At 37.4% G+C, this 12,362-nt stretch overlaps 1 protein-coding gene across 4 annotated transcripts in view; it reads right to left on the bottom strand.

The window, feature by feature from the left end:
• Nucleotides 1–12,362, bottom strand: part of LOC147386666 (uncharacterized) — a 43,817-nt gene that overhangs the window by 27,435 nt on the left and 4,020 nt on the right. For 3 of the 4 annotated variants that reach the window (XR_015172234.1, XM_086424160.1, XM_086424162.1), the window contains exon 1: nucleotides 2,130–2,267. The exons of the other annotated variant lie outside the window; for it this stretch is intronic. The gene's annotated coding sequence lies outside the window, so the exon portion shown is untranslated. Of the gene's footprint in view, nucleotides 1–2,129; nucleotides 2,268–12,362 lie in introns of those variants that run through there. 4 annotated transcript variants of the gene reach the window in all.

Raw genomic sequence — 12,362 nt, 5'->3', positions numbered from 1 at the left:
AATAAGTAAGAGAAATTTCCGGATCTCATAATCTGTAATATGCTCTAAGGTATCTCATACAACCGAAGAGCATATGACATCTAGCGTTATCCTAGATTGACTCGCCGCTTCTGGATACAGAGCAACGCGTCACTCTTTATAGGTTTTCCACGAACCTTTTCTAGTAAACAAAATAATTTATTTTGTATATAGTATATCATTTCTTTTAATCGAAAATACAAACAAAGTCTGGTGGTGCCCTCTAGTGACAATCATATGTCATTTCCATTCATCAACCATCTCATCCCTCTATCTATCTATCACGTTTTACGTGGCATGGCCACTACGTAGAACTGGAGACACTATCCCATCAATTAGTCGAGAACATACGTTCTCTCTATCCATCCATCAATCAAATCGATCAATTTATCATCTAAATTCCTACATATCTATCAAAGAAATTTCACTTTTAAAGTAATTCAAAACTCATAAGACATCAACTAATTTCATTCAATGGCTTTGATTGAGTCGAAAGACTCGAAAAACACGAAAAAAACCATAAGACGTAAAAGCTAGAAATCTGTGAAAATTTGGCCAAGTGTTGAAAAAAACGATTTTTCAAAGTTGTCGAAATTGAAAATGGGTTTTTGTACATGAAAGCCATCGACAACATAAGAAGCACCATAAAAATTTTATTACTTAATTCAAAAGAACGCTTAAGATATCGCATTTTGAAAATCGGGCGAAAACGTCAAATTTTACGTTTTGTTTTTTAAACCAAAAATCACATTTTAATACGATGAGATTTAGATCTTAAAACCATTCCCAACGTTTCGAAATGGGGGGTAAAACCTTAATTTCATTAAAGAACTTAAAGTAATTAGAAATTACTTAAACATGTTTTAATGAAATAAAGGTAAGAAATGGGTATACATACTATATGGAAGCAACATAAAAAATTGGAACTAAACTCAAAATTTGGATTTTTTTATTTTTTTATTTTTTTTTCTGAATTGCTGATTTTTCGTCGAAACTCAACCAAAATCGAACCAAACCTTATACTACTCATAAAATACATCAAATGAACTAAAATAAATAAAAAATAACCATGCAAACATGATCCAATACATTCAAATATGTATAAATGTAATAAAACAAATCAATCTATCAAATATCGCATAGATTTTCTATTAAATTATTACATAACTAGAAAGTAGAAGGGAAGGCAACCGACTTCGGACTATTCTCTACAGTTCAACGAAGTCTAAGGATCACCTCCGACCGATCTCAAAGATTTTCCTCCGACGAAAATCGACGTTTCTAGCATCCACACATTAGCCTCAACAAGATGAACAACTTTTCTTCTTGCAGCAAAACTCGGATCGTTCTCATTTGGCATAGATCTGACTTGCAAATCTCGAAGGAAAAGGGTTGAATTTTATTGGGAAAGGAGAATAAGAAAAATCAATTTTTTCTAATTTGGTAATTACTTGATGCGAAACTCAAGGATTTAGTAATTTTTTCAATCGACTTCTAATTAAGTTGTGCTTACAGGGTAAAGTATGTTTCTCGACCATTCTGAATATATTAGTGAAGTTAATTTTCTTCAAATATTGAAAATTTAGGATCTATACTTTTGAATCAACGTAAAAACTTAAAATTCTTTCCTCGAGATACATATTAAGATTTTTAGGTCATTACAAAGAGAAGTAGAAAGAGATATTTGTTAGATAGAGAAAGAAGTGTGCAAGAGAGCTTTTGTCAACAAAGAATAGAGAGGAAGAGGGGCATATACGTCATTTCAATCGAATCGTTTTTTCAATGCGAACTTCTCTCGCATACGCGAAAAAAAAGCACCTAATATCCACTTTTAATATTTGCGTTTAAAAACGCAAAAACATGACGCAACTTCTTGTAACAAATGGTAATTACGGACCAAAACACAGATTTTCAACGCAAACGCACTAAAATCTGCGTTTTGAAGCCAAATTAAACACCCACTTATGTAGTCAAATAGCATAAATAAACACAAACATAAAAAGAACAATGTAACATGTACCTTGAGAAAAAAAAAAGAAGATTCAAGTGAAGATTTCCATGGTACGATGATCCAAAAATATTATTTACACTACCAATCGAATTGTTCTCACCTTTCAACTTAGAAGTCCCAAATCGACGATCATGATTTATAGTGGAGCATTGTTTAGTTTCCCAATTGGGCAAACCACGACCATTGGATTGAGCCACTTCATCATCATTTGTACAATGTCTTCTTCTTTTGAACAACAAGGAAGCAGAGTCTAAAGCAGCTTCGATTGCGACGAGTTCTTCTTCGGAGATAGGTTGTTCCCAATCCAAAATAGAATCCATCTACAACCATGAAGAGGTAACAAATTATCTTTGCATAGTTAGTAGTTTTTAACTTTAAAATTTAAAACTATTCGGGGAAAAGAAAGGTGTGAGATTCTAATTAATATAAATTCAAGGAAGGGAAAATGAAAAAAAAAATCCCAAATTAGGGGTGTGTTGGTAAACAAAAAGGCCGAGGAGGTATATACACATGTTACAATATCTAATTTATTTATTTTGTCTTTAGTTTACATTAAGGGTAATTTTGGTATTATACTGTTATTCACTTATTAATGTAATTTTGTATTATGCTAGGAGAATTTAATGTAAGACAAAAAGAGAGGGAGAGAGGGCATTTCTAACTTCGATTCATCCCCAATCATCATTTTTTCTCATTATTTTGATTTCCTTCTTCTTGGATCTTTTACACCATACCTTATTTTATTATCTTACTTTATAAGGTATACATTAGATTTCTAATTTCAAGACACTGGCTAATCGGGATTGGTATCTGATTAATTGAATGTCATATGTTAACTCTCTTTTTCTTTCTACTCTTTTCAAATGCTAAAACATCATATGGTTAAACTTTTTTAGCATAATAGAATGGATAATTACATGTGGATTATCAAGCATAGATATTCAATAGTATTATTTTTGCTTAAAAATATATTGGAAACTTAGAATAAATATAATGTATTATATGTATTACATAATCTTATAAATTCTAATATATTTTTTTATGTTTTATATTTATTGTTTTTTTCTCGTTTCTTTTCCATTTTCTCCTAAGTTTCCCATGCCATTTTAAACTCGTATTCCGACTTTGTGACTATAGTTGAAACTACCAACAACAAAGACTCAGGGTTAAAAAAACCTAAAATAATAAATAAATAAAAAGCAGGGTAACGTTGTTTCTAGAATTCAACAGCTGAGGCATGACGCATACAAGTAGTCAGGAATGATGAAACAAAGCGTGACCAAATCACATGAAGGTGAAGAACCACTCATTAATGAAAAGGACAAGAATCCCATCCATACTGAACATGAGGAAGGAGTGTTGTAAAGTGTCTAGGGTCTATGGGTGTGTGTATTGTATGGGATATACTTGAAAATTCTGTATCTCCTTTTCTCCTTAATACTAGTAAGGCCATTGCCCTCACTAACCAAGTTTTCCCAAAAATGATACAAACACACACCCCTAAACACTAGACACTTTACAACAAGGGGATGATGGTAACCAGGTAGAAGCTAGAGAAAGATTCATCATGCAGAATGTAATGCTCACGTTGCCCAAAGTGGTTGAGGAAGATTGTTGGCTGTGGTATAATATAATCAGACAAGTTGCACTTTGCAAGGAAAATTATGTAATCTGATTATAAATAGTGGTAAATAACATGACTGAAGTGATCATAACTAAGTTGAGGTTGAAAAAGGCGAAACACCATCAACCACACCAAATAGAGTGGTTCAAAAAAGACAGAGAAGACAATAAGTACTAGGCGTTCAGTTTCTTTTCTATAGGCCCTAAATATAAAGATGTGTGACACGATGTAGTACCAATTAAGGCATGCCATATTTTGCTTGGTCGCCCATGGCATTATGATCAGGACACTCAATACCAGGGAAAAATCAACACCTCATGCTTTTTCAAAGATGATCGCAAAAATTATTTAGCCTCCATGCAAGATGCAACTATAAAAATACCATTGAAGAAGATGGAAAATTTACTGAAGTTACGTGAATTTGAGATAGTCTCATATAAGATATATTTGCCCTTGTGGCAAAAGGAAAACCAAGGATACCCACACTTGTATAATCTCTATTATAAGAATTCAACGATGTGCTAGATGAGTTCCCTGATGGCCTTCCACCTATACAAGATGTTTAGCATCATCTCAATTTGGTGCCATGATTGGTATTATTAAACCTAACGCAATATTGTATGAGCTCAAATAAGCAAGAAGAATCACATAGCCAAGATAGCGAGCAACAGCAAATGGACCTTGGTTTGAGAAAGCATGAGTCCATGCATTGTTCCCGACTTTCCATATTACTTGCACCAAAGAATGATGAGTCATTGTGTACGTGCATTGATAGCAAGGCCATTCATAGTCATAAAAAATGTGATTTTATTATCGAATTAAAAGTGAGGAGATACATTTTGGGAGTTCCGAAATTTTGGAGTGTTTGATTGATGAAAAAGGGTAATTAGATGAAACTTTGTGACGAGTTGTTTACAACAACAATAACTTGTATGAAATATCAATGGTCGAAGAACATAAATATTCGTTTGTCCCTGATTCAGTTTGTAGCATGGCATTAAGTGTCATTAGAGACATAAACACAAAAAAAGAGGAATACAGACGATCTTAGGAGGTGTAATGAGCTTGGTCTAGGTCTAGTAGTTCAATTAAAATGAATAGATAGCCTGTCTCATTGCAATTTTACATTATTTGTTGAGGATGGTGTTGTTTCATGACACATGTACAGCCATTGAAAATCATGCTTAAGGATTGTGATGAGGGAGCTAGAACAAAGATTTTAGCTTCTTTGAACATTAAGGAGGTCAAGAAATCATGGGCTATAAATTTGTTGATTGATGGAAGAAAAAGGCCACACGTGAATTTGCTGGTCTCATGTATTAAATGGACAATACTTTTGAAATCTAAATGTACCATTGGGAAGAAAAAAAATGCCATCTTCATTTCATCTAAATTTGAAGAGATTAGTCCATAAAATGTGCAATTTATGCTGGATAATGCTTCAAACTACAGTTCAATGATTCATTACTAAAGCAGGACTTCACCGGGCTCCTAAGCACTACTATCTCTTATATCCGAACCAAGTTGCTATCAATCTCTCCTTCTAACAACCAATAGTGGTGAATAATGGATAAGTTCCCAAGTTTTGATGTAGCCTCCTAGGAAACGGCGAGTATTGTCCCATAACGGCCTAAAGCTCAAGCTTGGCCATTCCAACCTCCCTCAAACAAGCAGGAGAAAGCCTTGAACAGAAGGGTGAGAAAGGATTTGTAAATGGATTAGTTGTTTGACCACTTGGATCGAAATGAAGGGGCAGTAGGGGCAGGAAAGGAAAAGGTAGTTCAAGAGCCAGCGTCCTTGCCGAGATTAGGATACAAACCAGCGCTAGCAGATCCAATTGGTAAGCCATAAACAGCTGGCTAAGTTGCTTACCTCGAACTAGTTAATTCATTAGTTGACCCAAAACCACCAACATTGATGAAAACTTTGTTTACAGTGCCAAATTCTGATTCAGTTGAACCTAGTCCAACTCCAATCCCATATCCACCGGTTGAAATGAGTTTTCCAATGTAAATCCAAGTTTAAGAAGAGCAAGGAAGATGATGAAGTTCTTCAAGAATTCCATCATATGCTACATTTAATGAGGTCCCATAAATTGCCAACTTGGCTAAGTTGGTAAAACTTGTGGAGTATTGTTCCTATGTCCAAGGATCAAATCCCCTTGAACTGAACTTCAACCACTAACCCTTTGCTTGCCAAATTGAGCCCACTGATGGGGAGTGAGCCGCTTATGGCCTGGCCTTGGGTTATCTAAGGTAAAATTCATGTTTCAAACAAGTCCAAGTAATCCACATCAAGTATTGAGAGATACCCAATAAAAAGGGTTGCCCAATAAATGGGACAAAAAGCACACACAAAAATGGGTCCGCCCAAACACAAAATAGCTTGGTAATGGGCCCTACACCAAAATAGATGGGTAAGGCCTACCAAAAGTCCATAAAGCCATCGAATTCAGAATTGAACCAATTTTACCCTTAGACCAATTAGCCAAAACATTTCTACAGAAGCAAAACTTTTTCTTCTTAGCCAAACAAGCTCAAGCCTAGAGAAAAGAACAAGCTTTTACTAAGCCTCCAAAAGAGACCAGGACTAAAAAGGCTCCTTCAAAAGAAAATATTAATTAGTTGATCAAGTGAAAAGCTCAAAGTAAAGAAAGTTACACGTCAACATTTTATTGTATTTGACTATGATTTGTATCACCATTTTACATCAGAATTTGTTATTTTATTTATGTGCATCTCAAGGTAGATCACAAAATATGTTGCCGACAACATCATCTAAGGAAATACATTTTAGGAGAGTGAAAAATAAATTTTATCTATGGTTGAACCTCTAATTAGAGCATTGAGTGGATGGGGTTGGCTCCAATATGTTCTATATATATATATATATATATATATATATATCGGTATAGGAATGGATAGAGCAAAAGAAGCCATTAAATAATTCTGTAAAGGTATTGTTGAGATATCATAGATAAGAGGTAGAACAATAGTCTGTAATTAGGAGCCGAAACATGTTGTCATGTATAAATATTCAATAGTGTACTTTTTTGCCTAAAAATATATTGAAAACCTAAAAGAAATGTATAATACATAATATTACCTTTTCCCATAAGTTCTAATATATTTTTATTTTAATATATTTTGTTTGCTTTCATGTTTTTCTCACTTTTTCCATTTTTCTATCATTTTCCCTTACCGTTTTACACTAGTACTCTAACTTGGTGACCATGAGGCCATCAACTAATTTACTAGTAAGTATAATTTCTCATTCCCATCTCGAAAATTTACTTGGCATGTTGCATGGTGGTACTATATTCTCCAAAATAAATTTGCAAATATGGATATATCCAGATATGAGTCAGGCGGGAGATGAATGGAAAACAAATTCTAAATCCAGGGATGAGCACTATATGACTGGTTGGTGATGTCATTCGGACTTTCCAACCTAGCACGTTCATATGGATCATGAATCAAATACTAAAGCCTTTTGTCAGAAAATTTATAGTTAGTTATTGTTGCAATATTTTGAAATTTAGTAAGACTCCTCATGAGCATCTTTCCTACTTATACCAAGCCCTATAAGCATTACGGGCTAAATAATTATGTGAACAAGCGTTCAGTATGGAACCAAAAGATTTGGACAAATGTTGAGTGGTGAACACCTCATAACAGGAGGAGCTTCCTTGATTTGGCTACTTTTTACAAAAGGTTCATCAAAAATTTCAGTAGCATAATTTCATCAATGACCAATTGCATGAAAGTGAGAGTTTATATAACTCGGTAGAACGAAGTAAGTTTTCAACTGTTGGAAAAATGATAAAAGCAACAATTTTAGCACTCCCAAATTCTAAATAAGATATTCGAAGTAAAGTGTGATGTGGGGGAATCTTGGGTCATGGAAGTGGTCCAACAGCCTATTTCGACCAAAAAGATTTGCGTCCAATGGCCTATTGGGGGAGTCTTGATTCAGCAGGGTCAGCCACATCAGTATTGGGGGAGTCTCAACATTACAAATGGGTGGCTTTCCTCCAGAAATGTATCTTCACTTAATGTCATAAGGTAGGGCGCTTCATTGGAGTAGGAGACAATATATACTTTTTCTAATGGGTGTAGGTGGACTTGAGGAGACTATATATATTTGGAATTTGTTCTTTTCAAAGTTATGAATGATTGATAATTACAGAAATTTCTGACATTTCTCCTGTGATGGGTACGACGTGAGGTATCTTAGTGTCATTCCAAGGTAAAATACAACTTTTCTATCCACTTCTTCAAGGTAATAATCATCTTCTTCACCTTCATCTCCCTCCTTCCATGATCCATCTTCTCTAATGATTTTATTGTTAAATAAGTCTGTAGGGTTATTTTAGTCTTTTCACTTCTTTAGTTCTCTTATGTAATACTTACATAGCCTAATTAGGGCTAATTAATCAATCACTAATTTTTCCTCTTAATTCTAACTTGGTATCAGAGCTAGGTTCCATCGTCCCCTCCTCTCTCTCTCATCTCTTCCTTCTTGCTGTAACTTTTTTTTCTTTTCTTCCTTAAACCTATCATCAACAACTCTCGACTTCAACAACTAGATCACCCCTACGGGGGTTGTTTGCTCCACACCTTAATCACATCATGTGATAGGGTTGTTTGAATCTATACGGCAGTACTGTAGTCACTATCAAAGGTAGCAGCAACAGCAAGGTTGTTGGTTGGGGTTAGTTTGGCCTGACGATGGCATCTTTGACCTCCACAAAGGCTGACGATGACAACAACTTGGCTGTTTGATGAAAACTAAGTCAGGCGACACAGTTTTGGATCTCCACAAGGGCTGGCGATCATAGAAAATGTCAGTTTGCAGCCTGCGATCACCCCTGTGTGACTGTTTTGGTCTGTCAATCACAGCAGAGTTGCTGTTTGGTTAAGTTTGGAGCCTGCGATCATCACAGGGTTAATGTATTTCCACAGCAGAGTTGCTGTTTTGGTCTGTCAATCACAGCAAAGTTGCTGTTTGGTTGAGTTTGGAGCCTGCGATCATCACAGGGTTATTGTTGGAGTCTGGAAATCACAACAGAGTTGCTGTTTAGTTGTTTTTTGAGTCTGCGATCATCACAGTGTTGCTGGTTGGAGCTGAAAATCACAGAAAACGACTAGTTTAGCGCTTGCGATCACAGCAGTATTGCTGTTTACAACTATACTCACAGCAGAGTTGCTATTTGCCAGTTGTAACCACATCGAGTGGCTGTTCGGGTCACCTACAGTAGTAATTGATCATTCTCCGCGCCTCTTACAATCGTATATTGTCACCGGTGGGGTGCTACAATCAGTTTCCTGTTTGAATTCTCTTCAAACCAAAACATATCCACTCTCTAATGGCTTTCGAGGTGTCTTCTTCCTCAATCACTGGTAATAGTCATGGATCGGGTGGTTCTACCTCTAATTCGACTGACTTTCCGGGTATTCAAATTACCACCGTGAAATTAGATGGTCCTAATTATCTCCTTTGGGCACGATCAGTTGAAATGTTCATTGGTGGAAAAGGGAAAATCGGTTACCTCACTGGGACAGACAAACAACCTGCACAGACTGACAGTTCTTACTCCTATTGGTTTGCTAATGATTCTATGGTCCGTTCTTGGTTGGTTACTTCTATGCAACCACACATTGCGGCTGGTTTTATGTTTTCCTCGACAGCAAAACAGATATGGGATTCCGCAAAGAGTATTTACTCACAACGTCAGAATTATGTCAGGATCTTCAATTTGGAGCGTGAGATTTCTCGTCTTTCCCAAAGAGACTCTTCAGTTACCACTTATATCTCACAGCTACATGCTCGGTGGGAAGAACTGACTTTCTATTCCTCATCCTATGCTTGGAAGAACCCTCTTGATGAGACATTATATTCGTCAATTCTGGATAAGAATCGGGTTTTTCAGTTTCTAGCAGGTCTCTGGGACAAATTTGAGTATGCGCGAGTTCATTTATTGGGTATGGATCATTTTTCGTCGCTACTGACTGCTTATTCATATGTCTTAGCGGATGAGAGTCGTCGTGCAGCTGTCCTACCTCATTCTTCAGGTGATCATTCTGCTATGCTTACTCGCCTATCTTCTCCACAACCCCCCAGTGGGTCTATGCCTACCCGTCAACGACATAAGTGTGATCATTGTGGAAAGTTAGGTCATGTGAAGGCTCGATGTTATGCACTTCATGGTCATCCTAATAAGCAACGTAAACAGTCTCAACGATCTTCGGCTCATATGGTTTCTCAGTCGACTACTGATTCAGCACCTCTTTCAGTTACTACATCCTCATCAGACTCGGTATCTTTATCCCAAGCCGAGCTTGACAAGTTCAGAAAATTCTTCAATCAAATAGAGACTTTATCTCAGCCGGTTTCTACCTTCGCTCACTCAGGTACCTTTGCATCTGCAAACAGTGTTTCCACCACTTCCTCACCATGGATCATTGATTTTGGTGCCTCAAATAACATGACCGGTATGTCTTCCCTATTTCAAACCTATAGTGTTTGCTCTGGTCATCGCAAGGTTCGCCTGGCTGATGGTTCTTTGTCTTCCATAGCTGGTCAAGGTCTTTTACCTGTTACATCCTCTTTATCCTTAATTAACACATACATATTCCTCAACTTACTACTAACCTGGTATCCGTTAGTAGTCTTACCAAAAATTTGAACTGCAGTGTAACATTTTATTCTTATCATTGTGTCTTTCAGGATCTGGAGTCGAAGAGGACGATTGGCACTGGACGTGAAGTGAATGGATTGTATCTCCTGGATGTTCCTGGTTCCCCTAGCACCCATTCTGCTCTTCAGCTTAGTAGTTTTAGTAGTCAATCTAATAAGGCTCTTGTAATGCGTTTGCATTTACGCTTAGGCCATATTTCTTTTGGATATTTGAAACACATGTTCCCTAATTTATTTAATAATAACAATGTGCTTGATTTTTCTTGTGAAACTTGTCAATTAGCTAAACATGTGCGTTCTTCTTATCCTATTAGTATGAATCCTACTACACCTGCTATGTTTGACTTAATTCATTCTGATGTGTGGGGTCCTTCCCCTGTCACATCCATTCTTGGTTTTCGTTATTTTGTCTTGTTCATTAATGATCACAGTCGTACCACTTGGGTTTATCTTATGAAACACAAGAGTGAGGTTTATGGGATCTTCAAGCAATTTCTTGCTATGGTTCAAACCCAATTTGGTCATACCATCAAGACCTTCCGTTCTGATCATGGTACTGAGTACACCTATAGTGAGGTCCTGAAACTTTGTTTAGCGTCCGGCATTGAGCATCAAATGTCCAATGTTAAGACCCCTCAGCAGAACGGCCGATCAGAAAGAAAAAAATCGTCATATTCTAGAGTTAGCCCGTGCCATTTCGATTGTCATGAACGTGCCCCAATCCTATTGGGCTGATGCAGTTCTTACTGCTGTTTACCTTATTAATCGGACCCCCTCTAGTGTTCTTCAGTTTGTCACACCCCTCTCTAAGCTCTCTCCAGATCGTCCCGTGTTTCCACTTCTTCCGCGTGTTTTTGGGTGTGTCTGTTTTGTTCAAATTCTTGACCAAAATCATTCTAAACTTGACCCTAAGGCTGTCAAATGTATCTTTCTGGGTTATTCCTCTACCCAGAAAGGATACCGTTGTTACCATCCTCCTTCTCGACGACGTTTTATTTCTCGAGATGTTTCTTTTTTTGAGCATACTCCTTATTATAATGGGTCCGTTGGCATTCAATCTGAGTGGTTTCCTCTAAGTTCACCTGATGATCTTTTTCCTTCTTTATTTCCCTTTCCCCTGCCTGTTCCTCCCTCTCCACCCCCCGTCAGTTCGTCCTCTCTTCCATTGCAGGTTTACTTTCGACGTCCACGAGATACTATCATCACTTCTATGTCCGACCAACTCGCCTCCTCGACTCCAGCTCCGCCTCCGTCTGTTCCCTGTGATGATCGTCCTATTGCCACTCGTAAGGGTAAGCGCACTTGTACTTATCCCATTTCAAATTATATATCTAACTCTGCACTATCACCCTCCTATCAGAGTTTTCTTGCTTCTGTTTCCGCTGTTTCTCTTCCTACTACTGTTGCAGATGCTATTGCTCATCCTGAGTGGCGCACAGCTATGATTGATGAGTTGACTGCTCTTGAAAAGACTCAAACTTGGGAAATTGTGCATCTTCCACCTAGAAGGAAAGTTGTGGGTTGTCGCTGGGTATTCACACTTAAGCATAATCCAGATGGTTCCATTGCTCGTTATAAGGCTCGTCTGGTGGCCAAAGGTTATGCTCAGACTTATGGGATTGATTATCAGGAAACTTTTGCTCCGGTTGCCAAGATGACCACCATTCGCGTTCTCCTTTCTGTTGCTGCTATCCGAGGATGGCCTCTTTTTCAGTTAGATGTCAAGAATGATTTTCTCAATGGTGATCTTCAAGAAGAAGTCTATATGGTCCAACCTCCTGGGTTTCTTCCTTCTGTTTCTCCTGCACATGTTTGTCGTCTTCGCCGGTCTCTTTATGGCCTGAAGCAGTCTCCTCGTGCTTGGTCTGAGCGCTTCACTAAGGCCATGCATCAGTTTGGTTTCCATCAGAGTTCTGCTGATCACACCTTGTTCTTGCGTCACTCCCAAGGCAAAACTGTTGCTCTGATTGTGTATGTGGATGATATTGTTCTTACTGGAGATGATGCTGA

The sequence above is a fragment of the Akebia trifoliata genome, chromosome 14 (genome assembly GCF_017979445.1).
Source record: "Akebia trifoliata isolate Shusen 1 chromosome 14, ASM1797944v1, whole genome shotgun sequence".
NCBI lineage: Eukaryota > Viridiplantae > Streptophyta > Magnoliopsida > Ranunculales > Lardizabalaceae > Akebia > Akebia trifoliata.
Note: the sequence above shows the minus strand (reverse complement) of the source record. Positions and strands in the feature narration are given on the sequence as shown.